This window comes from Sciurus vulgaris (assembly GCF_902686455.1).
Source record: "Sciurus vulgaris genome assembly, chromosome: 9".
Classification (NCBI taxonomy): domain Eukaryota; kingdom Metazoa; phylum Chordata; class Mammalia; order Rodentia; family Sciuridae; genus Sciurus; species Sciurus vulgaris.
Genome location: NC_136469.1, coordinates 120,868,631 through 120,882,425, shown reverse-complemented (window position 1 = coordinate 120,882,425; position 13,795 = coordinate 120,868,631). Strand labels below are relative to the sequence as shown.

The 13,795-nt window shown below is 32.0% G+C and overlaps 1 pseudogene across 1 annotated transcript; it reads left to right on the top strand.

Moving 5' to 3' along the window:
* Positions 1-2,773: 2,773 nt before the first annotated feature.
* On the top strand, positions 2,774-3,289 carry LOC306670241 (ras-related protein Rab-18-like; annotated as a pseudogene). The gene has a single exon. The product of its transcript is annotated as a ras-related protein Rab-18-like (transcript).
* The last annotated feature ends 10,506 nt before the right edge of the window (positions 3,290-13,795 follow it).

Below are 13,795 nucleotides of genomic sequence, written 5' to 3'. Positions count from 1 at the left end.
CACAATAATTTATAAGTGTGAGTGTTTTTTCAAGTTATTGTATTTAATTTATGTGGGTTTGGGTGATACTGTGATTATTCTGAATAAAAATTATTATTTAATATTCTTACTAAAATATATCCAAATATCATTCTAATTATGAAATGATAAATATATCTCTCTGATCTATTCATCTTCTTTCCTCCCCTCTTCTTCTTTCCTTCCAAACTATCCTCCCCATCTCCTTCTCTCTCTCTCTCTCTCTCTCTCTCACTCTCTCTCTCTCTTTCTCTTTGATCACCTAAATTATTGATCTCCCTCTGTGATCATCTCTTTATCTTCTAAGTTTGGGTAGGTTTTTTTAGAGTCTTTTTATGTGATAAGTTGGAAACCATTAAGTACTTACTCTTTTATTATAGTATCTTTAAGTAATGTCAATATATTCTGCAGGGTTAAATTTCACATTCATATTTCATATTTTCTTTGTTCATTTCAAATGCCTCAAAAATAATTCTTTCTTCATTTATTAGTTTTAATTTAATCTGTAAATGTAAAAGTTGTCCTCTAACCTGTTTATTCTTGTTTTATGCATTCAAAAACCTGGGCTGCTTTGGTAATTTACATAAAGAGATTTTTTATTCTCATTTCTAAATGTAGCTCCTTATTTTTAATCATGTGATGTCTATATGCTTCTTGAGAAGTTTATCATTCTTTCTTTGGTAGAACTGTTTTTTTTATTTGCCTTCTAGGTAGGGGAAGTCCATTTGCTTATCTTTTTTCCACTATAATTTTTTTCTTTTCTATCATAAGGGCACTGAGCTAGGTTTAACAGCAACTTCTAGAGTTGCATCTTTTACATGCAATAAAGAAAAATAAATAAAACCTCAGGTTTGTTTTTAAAGCCACTTGATATAATTTTCATAATTTAAAATGTATTTTATTTCTACTCATCAAACAAGAACGAAGAAAAAACATAATGTAGCACAAATAATAATTATAGGCAAATTATAATGCTGAATCACACATGATTATATACAAATCACAATATTTATTAATACTTACAAAATATATTAAATGTCTACACAAAATGATCCCTAAATTTTCTGATTCTATGGAAACACATCAAAGATGGAATTTGAGAAGCATAAGGACCAGTGTTATATGTGAGAACAGCAAGTAAATTTACAGAAAGGAAAAACATACTTAACATATAATAACCTTAATTAAGATGGCAGGATAATGAATCAATAATAGAGCATTAATGATACATGAGAAAATAGCCCTGAAATGTATGTAAGAATAGAATTTATGCAGAAAGAATTCTCAAAATAAGTAATATATTGTTTATTAATAACTTTTAGAAAAAAATTATCTTCATATGATCACCCCAAAGATATTCCATTTACTTGAAAGTGTTAAATGTAAAACTTTGAGTCTAAAATTACTAGAATTAAATTACTAGATGAAATTTTAAGTAACAAGTTTCATTACTACAATATATTTGCTGAAACTTTTTAAAAAATCAATAAATCTTAATTCCGAAAATTTATGATTAGATGTATCACTTATTGAAATGAAATTAACAATGATGACAGGTGCAGGACTCACTACTCCAAAAAATGGCATTTGTGAAAAAAGCAGATCCAGAAATTTCTCTCTAGAATCAACTCTCAGGCTTCACCCCCAGACTCAGGTCATGAAAGAATTATCCCACCTTCCATCACAGTAGATCACAAGACCTGTATTTTCTTCCTAGACGTGGATGAAAGACATATCTTTATCTCTGAAGACAGAAGGAAATGGACAAAACCTGAACATTCACTATTCACCACTTTTTTCTCAATTTATTGACACTAGATCATACCCGCATTATGCAGTCAGGCTCCTGTACAACTAACTATCTGCTCTTTAGGAACCTTTAGGCTGAGATTTCTTTGAACCATCTGTTTCTTTGGTTCTTCATGTCTGGAGGTTCCTGTGTTACGTAAAACTTACATGAAATAAATTTGTATGCTTTTTATCCTGTTATTCTGCCTTTCATATAGGTTCCTCAGATACAAACCTTGAGATGGGTGAGGAAAAATATTATTTTCTTCATTATAATACATATGAATATTATTTAATTTCTTAGAAAATTTTGTTAGAGATGTTTTTTCTTAAATGAAACAATTAACTAGAAAAGACATAAAGTAAAAATTGAATGAGTTAGGGTAGATTTTAAAGTTCTTATTTCAAATAAATGCATTATTAGAAAAGAATGTGATATTATGATAATATATAGGAAAATAAGTGGATAGAGGCTTTCTATAATTTAATCATCAAAATTTTGGTGTGAGAAAGATATAAAATATACATATATCTTTACATGCACATAAAAATGTCACTGTGGTCATAGTGAGTGTTTGGGAGAAAAAGGAAAAATGAGACAAGAAAATCATAGGGTGAGAAAAAAATCATGTAGATCTTTTTATTTATTAATTTTCTTAGGATTTTTGAGGATCCACAAAAGGACATTGCTAATGAATCAGTCAATATATTTAAATGTCACTAAATAGTGAAATGCAGACCAAAATAATTATATATTTGACCAACTTAACAAGATTTAAAAAAATAGCAAGTACCAATATAGATAAATATATTGACGGTGCTGTCTCTTTGAATGTGATTTCAATTACAATTTTAAAAACATGGGGCAGCATTCCAGTGGTGGGTATGCATGGGCAGTTCTCCAAGGCGAATGGTTGAGAAGTGAACTGGGGGTTTCTAGCTGGGCTCTGGGTGGAGCAAGCTTAGCATGGACAAAAACATGTTGACAACTCTGAAGACCCTCATCATTGGTGAGATTGCGGTGGGCAAATACATTCTGCTCTTTAGGTTTATAGATGATACTTTTGATTCAAAACTTGTAGCATCAGTATAATATTGCAGGTCAAGAGAGGTGTTATATTAGTGTATGAAATCACAAAAAGAGATACCTTTGTTAAAATGGATAATTGCTTAAATGAACTGGAAGTATACTGTACAAGAAATGACAGGATAAACACAATAGTTGAAAATAAATGGCAAGGAAAATAATGCAGTCGATAGAAATTAAGACTTGAAATTTCCCCCAAAACATTTCATGTTATTTATAGAGGCAAATGCAAAAACCTGTGATGGTGTACAATGTGCTTTTGAAGAACTTGTTGAAAAGATCATTCACGAACCTGGACTGTGGGAAAATAAGAACCAGAAAAAAGAATTCAAACTGTCACACAGAGAAGAAAGCCATGGAGGAGGAGCCTGTGGTGGTTATTGTTCTGTGTTATAAATTCTGGGAATTTCTATCTTTTGCACATTTAATCAGACAGTGACATCTTTCTGCCTGTTATTTTAGGATCTTTGCAGTTTTCACGTAACTGTTCTGCATTATGGTCGTAAACATATGCAAGAAATCTTACTCATTGGCTTTCCCAGGTGAAACTCTATGGTAAGAATGCAGTTTGCAATCTACAAATTTTATGTAACATAAAATAGGTGTACATTTATGACTATATTTGAATGATACATTTATCATGTGTAATTTTTTAAAACATTCATCTACCTAGTATCTCTTGATACAAAGTCTTCTTTGTTTTTTTTTCCCATCTTTTTTTTGTTCTACCAATTACTGAATTACTTGGTATGTAGGTGGAACTTCTAAAATTATGGCAGGCATACAAGTTTCCTCAAACCTGTTAGATTTCCTTTCAAGAATAATGAAGAGCATGATTCCACAGCTCTTCTAGGATTTTTCTGGATTCTCTTTTGGTACTAAGTAAATTCTCAGTACAACATGTAGATCAGGTTAATTAATTCATAATTAAATCTCTATTTATTCTAATTATGATTCTAAACTAATAATGATATGCTAAAATTTTTGGCATTATATATTATTGAATTAAATCTATTTATTCATTGATTAGCTCAGTTATTTAACTGGAGTTTTAATCCTCTGATATGTACATTGGTTTCATGATCCTTTGCACAGAGCTTTTAGTTACGTGGCATTTGGCAGAATGTCAGGTTCTACCCTACAGTGGGTTTCAGAAGGACATAAATACTGTATTTATTGTAGCTCCTTTTGACTGACCACTTTTAAAATCAACGTCTTTTTTCATAAACATTGTAGTGCTTCCCCAGGAAACTCAATTGTAGCTTATGTAATGTGAATGAATATCCATACCGAATGACTTCCATATATGTCTAGTTGATATTCAAGAAATATTTCTGTGCTTTGTGGTGTGGTGTGGGAAAAAACAAAACAAAACAAAACAAAGACAACAACACTAACAACACACTAAAGGACTATTTGAGCAAGGCAAACTGCTTTCAGATTCTAGCCTGTGTGGGAAAATGTTACTGCAATGAAACCTTGATAATTTACTATAACATGTAACCAGTCGTTTATCAAAACCACTTACACACACTAATAAATCTTTTCTGCAGGATTCATTTTCCTAAACTCTTGTTATTGTGCGTTGTATATTTTCCACCAATATGTTATATATCTTATATTGATCTCTCCTGGTTTAAGCCCCCTGATATATAGTATGTCTTTTAAGGATGGTCACTGCAATACCTGTCAGTTATATTCTGATATTCATTTCTTAGCACTTTATTCTTTTTTTTTTTTTTTTTTTTTGGTGGTGCTGGTGATTGAACCCAGGGCCTTGTGCATGCTAGGCAAGCACTCTACCGACTGAGCTATATCTCTTGCCCCTTTATTCTTTATGTGCAATTATAAATGATATGCATGTTTACAGTAGCACAATTCAGAATAGTCAAACTAAGGAACCAGACTAGCTGTCCATCAACAGATGAGTGGATAAAGAAAATGTGGTATAGATACAGTATGGAATTTTATTCAGTCATAAAGTAAAATAAAATTAGGTCACTTGTAAGAAAATGGATGGAACTAGTGACTATTGTGTTAAATGAAATAAGACAAATTCAGAAGGTCAAGGGTAGTATGTTTTCTCTCATACTTGTAAGCTAGAGAGAAAAAAAAAAAGAAAAGTAAAGAATGGTTGGACTCGATTTCCTAAAAATCAAAGAGAGATCAGAAAGGAAAGGGACCAAGGAGTGGAAGGGGCATGGGAGGGGGGAAAGTGCTGGGGAGTGATATTGGACAAGTTATATTGTTCTATTGTGTGTTTGTACAAATATGTAACAAGACACCCCAACATTATGTGCAACTATAATGCACCAATAAAAAATGTGGGAAAAAAAATAAAAAGTAAAATACCCTAAATACACTGTGCCTCCTCAGAGAGTCAAATTTAAATGGATACTTCTAAAGCATATCCAAATCCAGAATATAATCAATAATCTTAGTAAATAAAATCTCTCTTGATATGGAGGAAGATAATTTCAAACTATTCATTTTAATTTTTCAGATGATTGGAGATTGTCAGAAACTCTTAGAGCAAAACAGTCAAAACCAACAGGATACTTCAATGTAGAAAGGCAAAAGCAAAGGACAGGAATTAATTGGATGTGAATGGAAACAAGGTGAGGAAAAGGAATCACGGATTAAATCTATGTTCAGCCCAGAGTCAGCTCAGAAAAATTGAAAAAGGCTCCTCCACAGATTTCAGTATTCTATGTTGTGGAAAGATGTTTTGACCAGATAACATCTAAGGTTTTGTCCAGCCTTAAAATCCTATTTGTAGCATTTCAGTTCACCCAGGAAAAAAACTCATTCTTTTTCTTTTTTCCTTTCCCTTGCCTTATACAGCTTATGATACTTAGAAGTTTCAACAAATTTAAGGTGATATACTATGAAAATTAACATATTAGTTCTACATTTCCAAGTATTTACATTTAGCTATTGAAACTAGAAAAGACAGGACAGGCAAAATAAAGGAAGGCCAGTTTTCCTAAAATGAAATGAGGAATGTATTGTTGACTTCTTACATAATAAATATAAAACAAGTTAATTCTTGAATACAACCAGAAATGTTAGTCTTAATGTATTTCTGCCAATTAAGAAATAGCAACAGATTTGACTCTGATGTTCAAAAACTTATTTTTCAATGCATGCATTTTTATTTAACCAACACCTGTGTCTACTAGTTGACAGACCACAGAGTAAATACAGATATATTCCTAAACTTTGAGAATTTATTTACATGATATTAACCTGAAACAATTCTGAGAAATGTGATTATTATCTTCAACTAATCTTGAATTATTTAGAGTTTCTTCTTAACTTATTAATCAAACTTATGAGCGAATACTTAATACCATATTAATAAACTGAGAAAACCCAGGGCAAAATATTCCCCTTTCAAACCTTCTAATAATATTTCCGAATAAGTGTATGAGCCTATTAAGGACCAAACCAAGTAAAAAAGCCATGGCTGTTATAAATAGTTTTATAAAAAAATTATAAAAACAAATTATTTTAATAATCCAACAAAGAATACATGTACTGTTAAATTATTCTTCAATAAAATATTTGTGATAAAGTATTTTGAATTATGGCAAAAATAGGAAGAAATGAAGAAATCAAGCAGAAATCCTTAAAATGAAGGAATCAATAAATGAAATTAAAAATACAATAGAAAATATCACCAACAGACTAGACCATGTAGAAGTAGACAACAAAAGCAACAAAGACAAAATATATAATCTTGAAAATAAAAGTTAGCCACACAGAGAAAATGGTAAAAATCCATGAGCAGAAATTCTAAGCCTTATGGAATAATATGGAAAGACCAAATTTAAGATTTTTTTCAGATTGGGGATGGTGCAGAGATACAAATCAAAGGAATGTGCAATCTCTTCAATGAAATGATATCAGAAAATTTCCCAAAATGCCCAGCACACAGAATAAGGATAGAATTTTAAAGGCTGCAACAGAAAAATATCAGATTACATACAGGGGATAACCAATTTGGATCTCAGCTGATTTCTCAACCCAGACCCTCAAAGCTATGTGGTCCTGGAACAACATGTACCAAGTTCTGAAAGAAAATGGACATGAAACAAGAATTTTATATCCAGCAAATTTAAACTTCAGATTTGAAAATGAAAAAAGGAAAAAGAAAACCTTCCATGATAAACAAATTTGAAAGAATTCACAACTAGAAAGTCTACACTACAGAACATTCTCAGCAAGATATTCCATGAGGAGGAAATGAAAAAAAGAAAAATGGAAACCAACAAAGGGAGGAACTACACTAAAGGAAAAGACAATAAAAGGAGAAAGTAAATCAAATTAAAAATCAGAAATACACCAAAATGAATAGGAATATATATCATATCTTAATAATAACCCTGAATGTTTATTGCCTAAACTCTCAATTTAAAGACATAAAATGGAAGATTGGATGAATAAAAAAAGACCCAACAATATGTTCTCTCCAGAGACTCACCTCATAGGAAAAGATATCTACAGATTGAAAGTGGGAAAAAAAATATATCAATGACTTGGACTGTGCAAACTAGCAGGGGTTTCTATCCTCATATCAGATAAAGTGAACTTTAAGCCAAAGTTAGTCAGAAGAGACATTTCATAATGCTTAAAGAAATTATACATTGACAAGACATAATAATGGTAAATATTTATGACCCAAACAATGGAGCATCTACATATTTCAAACAAACCCTTCTCAAATTCAAGAATTGAATATACTTCAAAACAATAATACTTGGTTACTTTTAACACACCTCTCTCACTATTAGATAGACCTTCAAAACAAAAAAACTATAGAACTAAATAATACAATCAATAATTTGAACCTAACAGATGCATATAGAATATTTCATCCGTTAATGAGCAAATACACATTCTTCCGAGCAGCACATATTTACCTCTCTAAAATTGACCATATCTTACGCCAAAGAAACTCTTAGCAAATACAAAAAATGGAGATATTACACTGCATTCTATCAGATAATAATGGAATTAAGTAGAAATCAATTATTAAATAAAAAAATGGAAGTTACTCCAATACCTAGATACTAAAAAATACTCTATTGAATGATGAATGGATAGCAGAAGAATAATGGATAGCAGAGGAAATTTAAAAATACATAAAAGTAAATGAGAATAGTGATACAACATATCAAAATCTCTGGAATTCTATGAAGGCAGTTCTAAGAGGAAAGCTCATTGCTTTGAGCTCATTCATTTAAGGAATAGAAAGTCTATAAATAAATGATCTAATATTACATCTCAAAATCCTAGAAAAAGAAAAATAAATCAACATGTAAAGCAGAAGACAGGAAACAACTAAAATCAGAGCTGAAATAAAAATGAAAATAAAACAAAACAAACAATTTGCAAAATTGACAAAATGAAAAGTTGGTTCTTTGAAGAAACAAATAAAATCATGCTAATGAAGAGAAAGAGGGCAAAAACTCAAACTAAAATTGATGATGTAAAAGGAAATATCACAATGGATGTTACAGAAATGCAGAAGATAACCAGAAATTATTTTGAAAATGTATACTCCAATAAAATAGAAAAATCTCAAAGATTTTGACAAATTTCTAGAGAAATAAGACCTAGCAAAACTGAACCAAGAGGACATACACAATTTAAACAGATCAATTTCAAGCAATGAAATAGAAGACACCATCAAAAGTCTACCAACCAAGAAAAGCCTAGGTATAGATGAATTCTCGGTCAAATTCTACAAGAACTTCAAAGATGAATTAACACCAATACTCCTCAAATTTTTCCATGAAATATTAAAGGAGTGAACCTTTCCAAACTCATTCTATGAGGCTAGAATCACCTTGATGCCAAAATCAGGTAGGGGAGTGGTAGTGGGGTAGGAAGGATAGTAGAATGAATTGGACATTATTACCCTTTGTACATCTATGATTACATGATCAATGTGATTCTATATAATGCACAACCTGAAGAATGAAAAGTTATACTTTATTTATGTATGATATGTCAAAATGCATTCTATTGTCATGTATAACTAATTAGAACAAATTTTTTAAAAAGTGCATACTTTCTCCTGTGTGTGTGTGTGTGTGTGTGTGTGTGTGTGTGTGTGTATTGTTAGCTATCAAATCCTGGAACTCTCACATACTAGGCAAGTACTCCATTACCAGTCCCTCATTTCTTGACCTGTTGGGTTGTTTAAATCTCCCCAATGCTGAATTAATAACATTGGCATTGATATCCAATATTCTTGACTGATTTTGACCTGAAAGAAAAATTTGCTTAGGTTTTGCCATATAGACGCTACTTGTGTGTCATTTTTTGCCTATCATAATAAATGCTCTGTTGAGGAAAAACAATATTAATCTAAATGGAGGATATTTTTGTCACTTTAAGTAATCTCAGTAATGAATATTTGACAGCAGTCCTAAAATTGTATATAGAAATATTTTCCTAGTATGCTCATAAAATATGTTTTTATAAAACCTTTTAGCCAAAAGTTGTACCTCATTTGTGTATGATGAATCAAAATGGAGTTTGTAAAAATTTAAAAAAATAAATTTAAAAAATAAAAAAATATTATAAATATATAAATGCTCCAACAAAAAAGAACAAAGTGATCCATATGAGTGATAACAGTCATTTTCTAAAATCACTTGTATCTGCTACTTGAAAACCAAGTTATCATGAATTTCAATGTTCAGCATAAGATTTCTTAAGATAAAAATTCTAAAGAAGTAAATTCTTACCACATATGGCTTGATTGCTTGAATTCTGACACTTTCCCAACACTTGAAGAATTTGTTTCTCAATATTTTATTGTAGTGCATATCTAAAAACAATGAACACATTCATTTTTAGGACAGAAAGAAGTACTTCCTGAGTCCAGTGACATCAAAGGCTGCATGAGGATTCTATCCATGGATGCTTCCATGCTGAAATGTTCAGCTGTCTTATTTTTGAAAATGCTATGCTTTTTGACTCAGCGTCAGTCAAAACATAGTAAGACTGTGAGGAATTTCACCACAATTTCTGGATCCATGTTTATTCTGAATATACAAAAGTGGCAATATCACCAGAATTGCTACTAATGTTTTAACTTAGCATTAACTTTCCTTACTTAGCAGAATAAAGAGTAAGGGGAGGAAGGAAAGGAACCCATTACATGTGAAACTTGACCTGCCAGTAAACGTAGCTGCAGTCAAGTTGGATATGATTATTTTGACAAGCTGGACTATTTGAGAAGGCATCAGAAATACAAATGCTTTTGAGGCACAAATACCTGAAACTGAAGGGGAGATGGTCTAAGTGTTAGCAAGGAAAGTCCTTGGAGTTCCAGGGAGGAATGCAACCAATGCAGCCAGAGCTGGAAGGAGAAAAGATTTGCTATGAGGAGCCTCAGACACCAGGGCTCTCTCAGGATTTCTCAGCCAGGTCAAGAAGAAGATCCCAGGGCAAAGGCTGGCCCTCAGTGGACCTGACACTCTTCTTAGAGGGAAATAATCTGAAATTGAATATCATTGCTTCCTCTATCAACATAAAATCTCACACAAGTATTGTCTTGGCCTGAATTCTGCAACTTGAGGGTGTTAGGAACTACCTGAATCCCAACAAAATCTTTCTTGAAAGAATATAATGATAGCACAACTCTCAGTTGCCGTACCAAAATACACATTGCTTTCATTAACATGAATTATTAAAATTATTTCATATGTTCTGTTTATTACTTACAATTATTTTGTTGTTGTTGCTGTTGTTTGGTGATATTAGGGACTGAACCCAACAGCCTTCTACCACTTAGCTATATCCACAGATCTTATATTTTTTAAGACAAGGTCTCATTAGTTTGCCTAGACATGCCTTGAACTTGTTATCCTCCTGCCTTAACCCTCAGAGTAGCTGGGATTATAGTCAGGGCAAAATGCTACAATTGCAGTTTTAAACATTAACCTTAAATATTGTTTTACTAATTAGAGACTCTCTAGGTTTAAAGAAATAATATAACACATATTAGTAGTCATTAGAACCTTCCTATCCACAATGAATATACTCCAGATAAATTAAGTCCCCTAGTAATACGATTAATGTTTTTCATATAATAATGATGTGTCAATCTCATAATCAAATTTGCAGTAGTTGATACATTCACTTTAATTGTTTTTGTAGTGTCCCTGAATTGAAGAAAATATAGAATAATGCAAGAGAAGAAACTTAATTAGATATGCTATTTCTGAAATCTCTGTTATCCATGCCTTGTACACAGGCTTTCTTTTTTACTGTCTTTGATTGACTTCCCCAGATGCACCAATTAAAATGAGAAAGCAAGTAACTCTAGTGTATTAAGAAGTCTTTCCAAGAAAAATTTGGGAAGGTAATAAAGAAAGGGGGCTGAAATGGGAAAGAGGCCAACTCAATAACCACAGAGCAAAGTTCACAAGAAAAGTCCCACCAGGAGTAATTTTGGTGCATACACCCCAGGATGACGGTTTTCTAGGAGAGAAAGCTGAAGTCTATGCTGTTCTGCTGGGTCCACATCCACCATGGACTGGCCCTGGGGCAGCATCATCTCCCAGAACTCAGCCTCCTCTTGCACACATTCCAGGCAGGCTCCCCTCACAATGAGGCTCTTGGATAATGAAATTGGAATATGTTAACATTTTAAACCATGAGATGTGACGCCAAAGGCAAAAATGACAAAAATTATGATTTGCTTTGCTTGACATATTGAACACCTCTTTTAGATCCATATTGAGAAACCCTTGATCTAGGGTATCATTTATTTTAATTTAGATGTTAGCTATAAAAACACACCCACATAGAGCTATAAAAGATAGGCTTTTGAATAAGATTCTTTAAAACACATATTTAGGCACTATAAATTTTGTTGCATCCTAAACATATACCTGGCTTCTTATGAAAACAATATACTATCAGAAAGAAAAAAAATTCATATGCTTGGTTATTTACCATGGCTAAGCAATAAATACATCTAAGTCATTTATAAAGTTTAATAAAATTTGAATATATTACCAAAAGCATACATTCATTAAAAAGAAGGATTAAAGAACCACATTGTTTTGTATTGGAAGAGTCTGTTAGACTTTTAAAAATTAATAATCTGAAATTGAGAGATTTATATTAACTAGATTACCAACATGTGATTAGATAATATAAATTGTTCTTTTAATATCTTAGGTCATACCTATTTTTCATGAAAGCAAATATGAAATCATTCAAACCCCAAAATTTTTTGTAGAATTCAGGATAAAATTGATAGCCTATGGAAGGAATAAATGCTTAAATATTTATTTTGTCCGCACATTCATCAGAATTTTTCAGTACCTTCTGATTTTATGACATTTCACAATTTGCTAAAGAGTTCTTCACTTTTTTTTTTGGTTTTTGGTTGTGCAGTGCTGGGAATAGAAACCAGGGTCTTATGCTTGCCAGGTAAAGGCTATACCACTAAGCAACATTCCCTGGTCCTTTAAAAATCAATTAATTGATTAATTAATTTTAATTGAAAAGTAAAGGGTGCCCCAAAACTCTTCATTGCATTAATTGCTACATTCTGGAAGCACATGAATTTGTGGTATGGTTTAGCCTTCTGCAAGAAATAAGATTGAGTCACTTTCATGTGCTTTCACTTACATGACTTTCCTTTTCTTCAAAATTGAAAGCGTATTCACTGCAAGGATAATTTTGTATTGTGGGGAAGTAAGGTTATATTTTTTTAAAAGATGTATACTGTAGATCAAGCTGAAGAAATCAGACTGAAATTCATACTTTGAGAATATATTTGATGAGCTAATTCCCATAAATAAGAATTAGAAGCTCTGGGCACTGAAAAAATGACAATAGATCTAATTATTTTCCAGCTTTTGCTATTCAGGTAATTCAAAATGGATGAGGATACTGGAACAAATGTGGAGAGATTTCTAAGATTTACCAAATGTAGATATATAATGTACAAAAGATAAATTTGCTAATCAAAATGAGTATATGTTTCAAAAATACCTCTTGTGATATTTTATTCTTAGAATCAATATCCTGGAAACTGCCTTTGTTATTATTTCAAACATGAAACTGTAGCACAAAGAAATCCATTTTAGCACAATACTGGTTAAAATATGTTGTTTATAGAAGCATTTGAACTGAAAATATTGAATGCTTTCTCTGAATCAATCTTGAAATATTATCTGTTGAACTTTGTCAGATTAGTTTATTGGTAATGGTTTACAACTTCCTGGCAGTCTTTTAAAAAGATGAAGTGTATATAAGTTCTCAAGTATTGGACCAATTTCAAAATTCCTGTTCTAAGGGTTGTATTTAAAACTTGATAATCCTGTATTTACTGAAAATACATAGCTTTAGCTCAGACGAAACAAGGGACACTACAATTGAGTTCATTGCCAGTAAGAACATGAAGTAACATAACCATAAGGCTGTACCTATTACCAGTGTCTTGGCCCTACCTATGGATTGTGCAGCCTCATGAGACAGGGGTATAGGTCTTCATGACTGAAGAAGGACCACATAACTATCTTGTCAGCTGTGCTACTTACGTATAACAATTTTATTAGTTCCCTGTTTCATATCTCTATAGCGTACTTTTAATTAGCTTTGAGAGATTAGACTGCAGTCATTAACTGTAGTTGTCGTTGCTGTGGCTTTCTTGACCACACAGCAGATGGTCCCGTGTGCTGCTTCAGCCCTGCTTGCTCTCTAGAGGCCTGAAAATCTCCATAGTTCAAGTGGGTCAGCCTGGCTTCTGCTTCATCTCCTACAGCTTGCTGCTGAGCATAACCATGAACTTAGGGATTTAGTGGCCAGAGTCCACAATGGTTTTTCCACAGAAAATCATGATTCACATTTGAAAATTGAAGGTGT